We start from the raw sequence: 12,181 nt of genomic DNA, 5'->3' as shown, positions 1-12,181 counted from the left end.
ATTAACGGCGAAAATAACACACATTATTTTTGGGAGTTTCCGACACGTGCGCGTTTAGCTTGTTTACCTATGACCCGAGGGGTTGATTTTTTTCAATCCGACAGTTGATAAGGCTTACATGCCAACTACAGCAAAGGGTCGATCATACCTCCGCGTTATGGTGTGTTTGACACAGTTTTTATTCGTATAAACGATTAAACGGATGAATAACTTCGTCGCAAGTGTTTATTTTTTTCAAAGACTGAAAAAAAATTGACGAAAAACACTTACTTAAAAAAAAACTTCGTAATCGTTCAAAATAACTCGTTGGGGGCGAAATACTTGTACCAAGTAATAATGTTGTAATGTAAGTGCTTCCCGTCTGCATAGGTCATTAGAGTAGCGGTTATCATTTCTGGATTTTGGAAAAAGTCATATAATAGTTTTAAAAATATTTGTGGGCCACAGACATTTTTTACTAAAGATGTATTGATTTATTTACTGATAATAACGTCGAATGCCAGTTTTTCAATTATTTTATTTTGGAACACCCAAGCAGGCAATGTTAGGAATAAAATTTTGATAGTATACATGTTCATGCCAGTCAAATTGTTCCCAAACATGGTCGGCCTAGTGACGTTGCAATACAAAACAATATCACGGATAGCTGATTCGTCAAGTTGCCATTCCGATATTCACACCAGCACGCATGCAGCCGTTGGTAATGTTGTCGGTGTCTGAAAGATGTGTGTTTTGGTCACCGAGTGTTTTCTTTTCGGTTGCATTATATGTTTTTTGTGGTGCCAGTTTGGCTTCCTTTTCTTTTGACAGCTCCATCACGAATAAAAGGGATTTTTTTTGTCGTATTTTTTGACGGATCGCTCTACGGTCCACAGTACGGGATTTTTTCATGTGTGCGGTCTTCTTACGTCATTACGTTTATTTTTAGATTTGTCTAAACAGCAAACATGTCAAGTTAATTATATATTTCTAAATGTAATATATTTGTACTGTTAACAATTCAAAAGTTATTGGATAGTAAGACCTAGAAACATGTGTGTACGACTTATACCATTATCAAGAGCGTATTTGAGTTGGGGCCATGGGGGGGAGCAAAACTAATTTTTCTTTAATACAAACTTAAAAATAATTCACAGTTCATTACCTACAGCTCATGTTCCTGTTATAATGATAACATATTATAATGATAGACTAGTAATTTATATTCTTAATTATTTATACATTACATTTTTTAAATAAATCAATGAATTATATTCCAAAAAAAAATACGAGCCATCGGGAGGAGGTAAATGCCCCCTTCACCTCTCCCCAAATACGCCCTTGACCATTGGTGTTGTTGAGGGGGCTGGGTAGATCACCTCCTCTTAGAGTTTTTCGTTTTGGATGTTTTCATCACGTTTATGGCTATAAACTTTAACAAACAACATAATTTAATATATTTAAATATCTTTGTTTATTATGTAATTTTTATATTTATGTAATAAATGGATTCTATTTCTAAAAAAAAAAAAAAAAATAATAGTACATATAGGTATTTATATCCGTGATATTTTGCTCCCCCTCTTAATTATTCCAATTACGCTACTGACATGCACCTGAAATTCTAAGCTGTTAAAATATTTATTTTTAATTTTCCTAATGAAAGCGCGTAATAAAAATTAATAATGTTGCGGTAAAATGAACAAAGCCGTTACTATAAGCTATTATTCCATTTACCTTGATCTAATTCCCAAAGAAATTTAATTTTAAAAAGATTATCACTACAGTTTATTGATCGGTAATAAAATCAGTTGTTATCGGTTTCCTTATACATTAGCTGTACCAGTAAACAAGGTTATAGATTATTGGTGACCGGAGTAAGAAAATCTTAGTTGATATCAATTTTTTTTTTTCCCTTCCAATACTCGATATCAGTATGCTCGTATTATATTTGCTAAACTAATTAAAAACGGACGAAATTAATTGGTATACGGAGATGATCGTGAATCGATGCTATCGGTCACTGGTTTCTTCCGCAAACGTAAATCACTTAAAACTGTGTGCCGTAATAACGTGGTGTACTGATATAATACATTATTATTATTTATGATTATTTATTGCTAACAACCAAAACCGACAGGTTTCCGAGCTGTGTATCATCTACTATTATTGTTAATCGATTTAGGGGGGAGAGGGTGTCACATCGTATGTAATAACACACCCCACTGTCGACCGAAAGTGCCCCTTCGTGAGCAGGGCACGGAATGAATCGATTCTTTGAGATAGGATGGGCATCGAGGACATTATATACAATTAAAATAGTAAAAAATAATAATAACCTCGATAACCGCCACGGTTTTAACAATATACAGGTATTACAGTGGTTGACGCGCGCCAAGATATTTTCCCGGCTGGTATTGAATTGGTTCTCGAGCCCACAATGCCGAATTGTGTTTGCCGTTTAAAAAAAAGGTATTTATTAAGTTGAGCCGAATTGGTTCGCGTTTAATTTTAGACGCCTTGTGACATAATCGTAAATTATTCATATTTTTTTAAATAGATTTGTCAAATGTTGTCGTACAAGTGTACCCCATCGCTTTCCCTCTCATAATAAAATGTAAATGAGTTTTATGGATTAAGTCGGGCTATCGCTATATCATTACTTCATTTAATTGTCCATTCTTTTTTTTTTTTATTTGAAAATTAATGCTTCAACAGCAAAGGTTATTAGCTATTATGTGTTACATAATACATGTGTTAGGTTTAAAATTAAGATTTACCAATAATATTTGTGATGCTTAAGAATGTGATAATTTTCAGAGTTTGGTTTTCGCCAAGTACTTTAACTATGTTGGACGTTATGTTCAGGTCGGTGCGTATTGAGTTACATTGCGTATACTCCTTCATCGTGTGTTCAAAAGTTAATGATTAGTGACATGTGTCGCATATTGGTCGAGGTTTTTTTTTTTAATTAAGTATGAGTGTACGAGAAAAAAGTGTTATTTCTTATCTTCTGCAAGTATAAAATAGTAAAAAAGTACGGTTTCGGGTTTATTTGAACATTTTTTATCCGATATCATATATATCATATATATTATACAATATACATAGTTATGCATTTTTTACATTTCAAACAGAAGACTTATCAGGACCCAATTTTAAAGCTTACGCGACCCACCGGTTGAAGACCACTGCTATAGAATGTAAGTACATTTATATTTTACACCAGTGGTTCTCAAATTTTTATGTTTGCGGATCCCTTATGTTTCTAAAAAATATACAGAGCACCAAAAATCAGGAATGTCTATTTTAGACAACAATAACAGTTACATCAAAAATGATTCAATAGTATTTCCAGATAATTATAAATACATAATGTATGTTATAATATTACATCCTAACGGCATTAATAAATTAATCGAACGGTTCAACATACAATTTAAACCGGGCGATGTGGTACCGTTATGTTTATTTTAAAACGTTTTAGGTCAAACGCATAATAAATTATGAAAACGGTATATTATTATAATACCGATTATGACTCATGCTATTTGTGTGATTTTTGTGCCACACATGTATGGTGTGGTAATAATGGTATGGTAATAATCCTATGAAATCGATTGATTTTTTTTTTTTTTTTGGACGATTTTTCGATCGGTGACTTTGTTTTCCGTTCATCGAATGTTCGGACGTGATTGAATTAGGAACACAAAACAAAACAGCAGTTTAACGCTCGGTGTAAACAAACAAAAGTGTGTACATATATTGAAATATTACAATACAGGCATAAAAATAAGAGTATCGTTTTCGTCCGTCAAGTGTGATACGTTTTATAAGCGCAACACGCGAGTGGGTGGCGGTCGGCCGATCAGGTAATTTTTTAATCAAAAAAAAAAAAAAAAATAAATAAATAAAACGAATAACACAATTTAATGAACCTGGTTCAGTTTAAAACGTAATCGTCCAAATGCCCAATAAAAAAAAAAATCCGTGAAACCTAAACCCGTTTAATACAATACGTTCAACACGTATCGTATGCCTCGGCAACGTTCGAAATGTTCGTCCGCGTTGTTACGTGTGGGCACCTGTGTAGAAATGGTGTTTTTCTAGGACAGCCGTCGACCGTGGCAAGCTGATATTGTACAGTCGCTCCGATTGTAATGAGAAGTGTATTTTATGTTTACGTACGGATATATCCATGCCTATACTAAAACCTGGAGATATCAACAATATATACAAGCACGCCCGCAGGATAAAATCCAACCCGGGGCAAGATTAAAATACTAAGGGTCACAACGTGTATCTAAAATTATATGAGAATAAAATCAAATACCATAGAAATCGGTACTCGGAAAAATGTATAGTCTTAAGCGATATGCAGTCATGTGTTAACATTGTAAACAAATAAATACGTTCAAGATTATATATTTTAGAATATCTAAAAACATAATAAATTTTACTAAACTTCATAAATGGATCTCAATAAAATTATGTTATCGTTAATATGTGTGGTATTAAATTAACAATAGTTTTGAAACATAAATTCCCAGTAGGGGCAATGACCCCTTTGGCCCCTCTTGCGGGCGCCCTTGAATATATACATATGAAATATCAACACCTCTAATTTGTATAAAAACTAACTCGAAATATGTTATGAAAATAATCAAATAATTTTTTAAATTATACAAAACGCGTTCGTTTAGATACGTTCTCAGTAATTGAAATCGCATCTGAACGAATGCGTATTTCAACAATTATTGTTTAACCGTATTAACACCCAAAACCGGACCCGTTGAAGATCGAATTTTTTTCGATAATCCGCGATTTCGGCTAAAATAAAAAAGTTGCCGGTCTTCGATTATTTGTAAATGATAGGCACGTGTTGGGTGCAAGTGTTTTGTGCATTTCGGAGCATCCTAGTTGGATCCCAAGTACTAGGGGCTAATCGCAGGTAGTGTATTAGTGTTGGGTCCTGGATTTTTATAGGTACTACACTAGATGGGTCTCGAATCATTTTATTACATTATATTACACTAGTTCTTGAATATTTTTTGATAAGTACTACATTATACTAACATTTTCCTTCCTATTTTAACAGATTTAGGACTGTCTATGTTCTATTTAGACCATAGATATAGTGAAAACTGTTTTTTATTTAGTTTGTTTTCCATTAAAATATAAATTATTAGAATTGTGTTGTTAAAAATATTAAAATTGTATTGATATTATTGTATAATATTTTTATCACACTTTACTAACTTTCCAATACTATTATCTAAAAATAATATATAAATTATAGAATTTTAAAAAAATTTGGTCCTCTGGTCTAAATAGATCATAGACAGTTCTAAGTCTGTTATAATGGGGAGGAAAATGTTAGTATAATGAAGTACTTACCAAAAAATATTCAGGAACTAGTGTATGCCAAAAATAATTCAGGACCCAACTAGCGTAGTACCTATAAAAATCCGGGACCCAACTAGTGTAGTATCTAAAATAATTCGGGACCCAACTAGTGTAGTAATTTTAAATTCGGGATCCAATTCGGATGCAGCCGTGTTGTTATCAGTGTTGTTCGCGTAAAGCACGTGTCGAATTTTGGACTTGACCTACGTTGTTCGCGTACACGGGTGGTGTAACGACCGAGATCACTTTTAGTTCGGCGCGCGCTACGTGTTGATATATTCAGTTTTTTTTAGTAAAAATTATAGACGTTTCTTGGTCGAATGGTCGAATAATTGTAATTGACGAATACGGGTTGGTTAAATACAAATCACCGACCGGATTAGCGGTCTAAAAAAGTACTTTAATTGTATTCAATAATTTACGGGCATGGCTCAGGTATACATATGAGTGCATAAATGATAATACATAATAAATAAAACATAATAATAAAACTTTGTACATAATAAATAAAATAACTTTTGACGGAATAATATCCCATACACTGATGATGTACATTGTTTTTCAAACTAAAATGCTCCAACAAGAAAAACAAATATCGCGTAACGTTTTTCGTCCTGAAATGAATCGTTACAAGTCCGAGTGATTTTTATGCATTTGCTTTATGTTCCTGATCTTAATCTGAGAAAAATGTTTAGTACAATACAAATCAATATGACAATGTATGCGTACACCTTATCAAACACTTTTTCTTCTCTCCGCTGTGCATAATTACGTATCCGATCCGACGGTTAATTATTTTATCCGCTGCACATGTATACTATATGCATCACTAAAGATGTGAGTTTGTATTATACACTGGTATAAAACTGTATTATACAAGATATTAAGCACATGATATAAGACACCAAATTAAGGCGTTATTTTTAGTTATTATTGTCTTGTATAAAATTATTATGATTTATTACTGTTACATGTTGTTTTCCCGCTGCGTATTCATTCTAAAAATTCTATAACTGCGTGATTTTATCCGACATCATCCAACTGTATATCGTTATTGACATCATTTTATATTCTGATATTCTAGATATCAATTAATAAATAATAATCATTATTCAATAATGTATTCTTAGGGTTGCTACTTACAGTGTCGTCATTAGTGTGCAGTAGATTCCTACGCCTGGTACCGAATAAAATACCTTTTTCAAACAGGAACCAATTCGGTTATTTCTATTCCTACGTGGGTTGGGGATAACCGTGGTACACTGGACCGGGCAGAGCTGTATATTTCTTATAAGTATACGGGTCTGAATGGTCTTTACTTTTTAATTCATTTTTGATGGACTCGGGTTTCAAAAACTAGAATAATGTTTGGCTTTAATGGGTGGTCGGACATTATATATCAGGATATGGGTCGGGTTGGACCTGCGTTCTGTAATACTTGTATTTGTGGTCGACGAAAAATAAATAAAAGATAGGACGTAGCCCATTCAGTTCCCGTTTTACAAAAAGGTTAATTCTCAAATGGTTCCGGCTTTTTACATCATAAATTCCTTCCCACTTCATACAGACCTAGGATTGTCACAAAATAGGTGTGGTTAAAAATGTCTTGGTGTATATTAAGTCATTGTGAAATAAATTAATAAATCATTTATTATTGTAAATTAAATTTTACTAAAATAATATTAAATGTTAGCGTTAAAAAAATAGAAAAAAAATGTATTTGTATGTAAGAATATAAAAAAAAAAAAATCATATATCGCGTACATTTTTATCAACTATAATTTAAATCTATATGTATCTATTTAAAGCACTAATTATAGTAAATAGTGCCAATTAGCCATCAACACACGTCACAAACGTAACCGATTAGATATCAATGATATACGAGTCGGTATAGATATGACATAATACTCGGTGATGTTTGGCGAGTACACCAATACGCAGGGCCCCCACAAGGGGAAGGCTGATGGACCTTAAGTACAGGGGCCCGGCTATTTTAAGGGCTCGTGGGCCCGTTGAAATTTATTTGTAATTTTTGAAATTTTAGTAGAAATACTTATTTTACATTAAATAATATTGTAATAATAATATCATTACTGAGTTCGTTGAGCACAAAGCCCGCAAAATAAAATTTTAACTTTAAAAAAATATATTAAATATAAATTAAAATATACTTGGTTTTTTCTTTTCTTATTAATGTTGAAATGCTTATGAATCTTGAATTTGAATTGGTATACTGAAAAAATAAATATTATTCCTGAAATTGTTATATATATATATATATATATATATATATATATATATATATAAATAGTAAATTGTATTATTAGAAGTTTTATAAAGGGTCCGGATAACCATTTAGTGTAGGGGCCCGAAATTGTATGTGGGGGCCCTGCCGGTACGTATAATCATAGATTTTAGTATGGTCTAAAATTAATATAATAATTTACACGTAATTAATTTCGGCATTTTTGATATTATCAAAACCGCTGCATGAAAAAAATCACACATTTCTGGATGGAGGGGGGCAGGTTAATGGACGTCTGCAACTTGTTTGCGCACGAAGAAATCAGTCGTTTACCTGAAAATTAATAAGTCGTTTGCACACAATGATACATTGACACACATAACATGTGTATACATATATCGTCACAGACTGCAGTACAAATTATCGTATATATTATCTTATAATCGACTGTTTAGACTGTAGATTATATAAATTTGGATTTTCCAAACAACTTTTAGTAAAGTTTCGGTAGGTATGGACTATGGATATGGACGGTAAAGTGGTGACTAGGATGTTGACGACATAGAATTTAATATGGCGTAAAAATTTCTAATATTTTTGAATCTCAGTGAGGGAAACGATGTTTTAATATTGATAATTATAAATTTAGTGAATCCCGTGTTTTAATGAGTGGATGTTCAAATTTTAGATGCAAAAAATGTCCTGCGAATGTTATTTTTAATTAATCAAACAAAATAATAAAAATAACCAAGTCTCATAATCGTGAGGAATATAATAATCAACGATAAAAAGCAAACGAATTGTGAAACTAGGGATTTTCGTCACAGGTACCCAAAATATATGTGTGCAATCGAATTGTGCATTTGTGCGCAAACGAGTTTTAGCCTATGAAAACATCTTATATATTTTCTGTATTACCGTCAACAGTTTGGAAATTTGCCTGTGTGTAAGATCTTTTGGAACGGAAGCCGTTTGGGAATTTATCTGTTCGTAAAACCTCTTTCGATTGAAGCCGTTTGGGATCCGCCAAAAAATGTAATAAATGTATATAATATAATATATAAATATATATAGGAAAATTAAACTACTTTTGCCTAACCCCTCACTAAAGTTTGCAACGGCACTGGCTACTTACTATATTTTAAGTAAATAATTTACTATGAAATATGAATTGTTATTAAAATATTTTTTAAATTTAAATTATTTCTAATTACTAGGAATATGTAACACATATGGTACATTATAATTTGTAGCATGACCAACTAAATAATAAGATGGAGAATTTGATTTAAAATAATTGTTGAACTATATGTTTTTTAAATGTTATCTGACCTTTTAGACATTTTTTTCAGTTAATCCATTTTAAAATGATTCATATTTCATGATTAATTATGGTTTTGTAACCTGTATTAAATGTCCGATAATTTAAGGTAAGTACTACAAGATTCTATACGGTATAATAATGGTATACTCGTAATAAAAAAAAAATAAATAAATAAATAAAAAAAATGGTATGTTTTTACATCTCTATAAATCACTAATCATGCCGATAACAATATAATATGTATTACACTTACACTTTTGTTGGTTAATGCGATTTGTTAATGATTTTAAACCTGACCTGTTTATCTCGTCGAACTTTAATTATTAATCTTTTCAAGAAAAAATAATTGTAACGACGTGTTTAACAGACGTGCGCGCGTTATCGTATTAATTATATTAATAATCCGTAGATATTAAGCTCCACTGCAGTCGTTCGTCTAAAATAATAAAACAAAAACGCGGAATCGATTACGAATTGAAAAAAAAAAAATGCCCATAAATAATGTCACTGGAGTACTGATGAACACATGAAATAAAAAACCGAATTCTCAAATCATGAAATTATACGTCGTATAACACTGCAAGAAACGAAATATAACTTGGTTAATTGTTACTACTGAATATCATAACGTTTTATTGTTGAGTAAACTAATTACTCATTTTATTTTTTTTCTTCTCGAAAAATGCATAAAATCATACCCAATTATATCGTTATAGAAACTATTAAGCCATTAGACCAAACGATATTATATTTTACAGCCGGTGTACATTTTCTGTGTTTTTTTTTTTTTTTTTTATAGTGGCCGTTTAACAATATTTACATAAGCATATATTTGTGTGCTTTAAAATACATATAACATTTATTTCAATTGCAAATATTACCTGCCGTCACGGTTCGATAGCACGCAAAGGTTACAAAGGGAGTACGTGTATAAAAATAAAAAAAATCCCGTGTAGATTACGAGTCTTTGTTACGTAGTTATGCACATCGAGCACGAACGATATACTACAATATTGGTTTATCGATCGATGCCCGTGCTAATATTTTAGATTTGTCTAGAAAATTCGAGAAACTTGTAAATGCCAATTAAACGAAAATTGATTTAAATAACAGAAGATAAGCACTTATTAACATTCGTTGTTAATTACGTAAATGCTCTTATTATTAATAATAAAGAAAAAAAATAAATCCCAATCGAGCTCATAACGATAAAACAGTATATGAATGAAAACATCGTATACTTATATGTTATGAAACGGTGACTAATTAAACCGAGAAGAAATCGATTTATTCTGCTAAATAACCGCTCCCCGCGATTGAAATATTAACACACACCGTATCCATCATGAGTGGATTATGGTGATCATATAGCGAGGCCTTTTAGCGAAGATCTTTCACCCTAACGATTTGATTTTTTTTTTTTATTCGTATTTAGTGATTTGTAACAAATATTAATGAAAATAAGCATTGTATATGGTAGTAGAGTCTCGATAAATTGTTAAAACAATACTTTATATTCGTTAGTCGACGATTACAAAATACTTTTATTGATAAAATAGAAAAGTTATATTTAATAATTTTTAACTTAAAATTATATTTATATAAACATTTTTCTTTCGCTCATATGCAATAAAAAAAAAAATGATATCGTTTATCATTTAATGTCATTTTTATAAAAAAAAAAAAACAAGTCAACACATTTTGGTCCCTTTCAATTTGCGGTTCGAGGTAATAGTTACCCAACCCTGGTATCTACATGTATATGATAATGGTGTATTGTGTGTTTATATCCAATGCCACCGCAGAAGACGATTTGTAATACTATCCGTAGTAGTGATGGGCAACGATTTCGATATTGTGACACGTTTTAGACAATGATACTGTTCTATAATTTTATGAGATATTGTGATGTAAAATTTAATAATTTTTCTCGAAATACATTTTATTATTAAATTCTAGGCTTAGTAAATTGTATTGTGTGTGCCGTGTAATAAACCATTAACAAATGACACTAATAAATAATAATATTTGCCGGCTGATAAAGTTGGTACTCGTGTAATTTCATAGACGAGAAATAGATTATCTTTAGATCGAATCAAAAATCTTTTCTTTTTGAACTCTTATTATAAACCCACTAAAACATCAGACCATCCTTTGGAAAGAAAACTATATACTTTTTAATTTTTTAAAATACATATATTATAAAATTTAATTGAAAATTATTTACATAAAATGTACTCTCTAGGATGCAGCAATTTGGGTTTGAAGATAAAGAATAAATAGAGAGTAGTTTTGTTTAGTTATGTTTATTTTAATAGTCATAAGTTAAGACAAAATTTACAATAATATTTATCTGAATGTAATATCTTATTTTTTAATAACGAATGTTTAATAAATAATAAGGAAGTACGTATGATAAAAGTTTACGATTTTGGTGCACCAATAATAAATATCAAATACTTTAGCTATATCGTACACATTAAGATATTGCGATACAATATCGGGAAAATCGGAACGATAGCGATACACAATATTGTATCGTTGCCCAACACTAATCCGCAGCCATTCATTTGTACATTTTATTGGACCGATTTTCCTTACGCTTCGAGGAATTCGCGAGAACAATAGTAAAGGCTTATTTTTCTATTTTCAAGACGAATTCTTAACAGTCGTAAATCCGTCCACCTTGACGTACGGATTTACGTGTACCCAGGGCTTCATCAAGGGGAAAGGACTAGGAAGGAGGTTATAGTCCAGGGCCACAAGTTGAAAAGGGTCAAAATTTGTTTTATATTCGTTACCTAACAAATATTAAGTACAGTATTATCAAGTTAATTGTGATTACACTACAATGTACAAACATTAGTTATTATATACTTATTATAATTAATATTTATTAATTACAAGTTACAATTATTACAAATTACTAAATCAGAATAAAAATATGTTTTGAGTGAAAGGGCCTCGCCGAAAGTAACAGAACCCCTTCCCCTTTATATTACGACAGTAATCCGATCCTGCATCGATCAAGTTTTAAAATATATGACCGCCGGGCCACCGTCGCTTAGTATAACCGTTGACGTATAGATAATTAGGTACTTGTAGGCATTGTAAAATCAATAGTATTTAACAAGAATTCAAATAACTAAATAAAAATAAATGTTTTATAATTTTTTTTTTTAACAATTTAGCAATTCTATTTTGACGATAAGTCAAAGTTTCTA

This window comes from Sipha flava, unplaced genomic scaffold (assembly GCF_003268045.1).
Source record: "Sipha flava isolate LNK unplaced genomic scaffold, YSA_version1 2_pilon_pilon, whole genome shotgun sequence".
Taxonomy (NCBI): domain Eukaryota; kingdom Metazoa; phylum Arthropoda; class Insecta; order Hemiptera; family Aphididae; genus Sipha; species Sipha flava.
The sequence above is the reverse complement of the archived record's forward strand: the minus strand, read 5'-3'. Positions refer to the sequence as shown.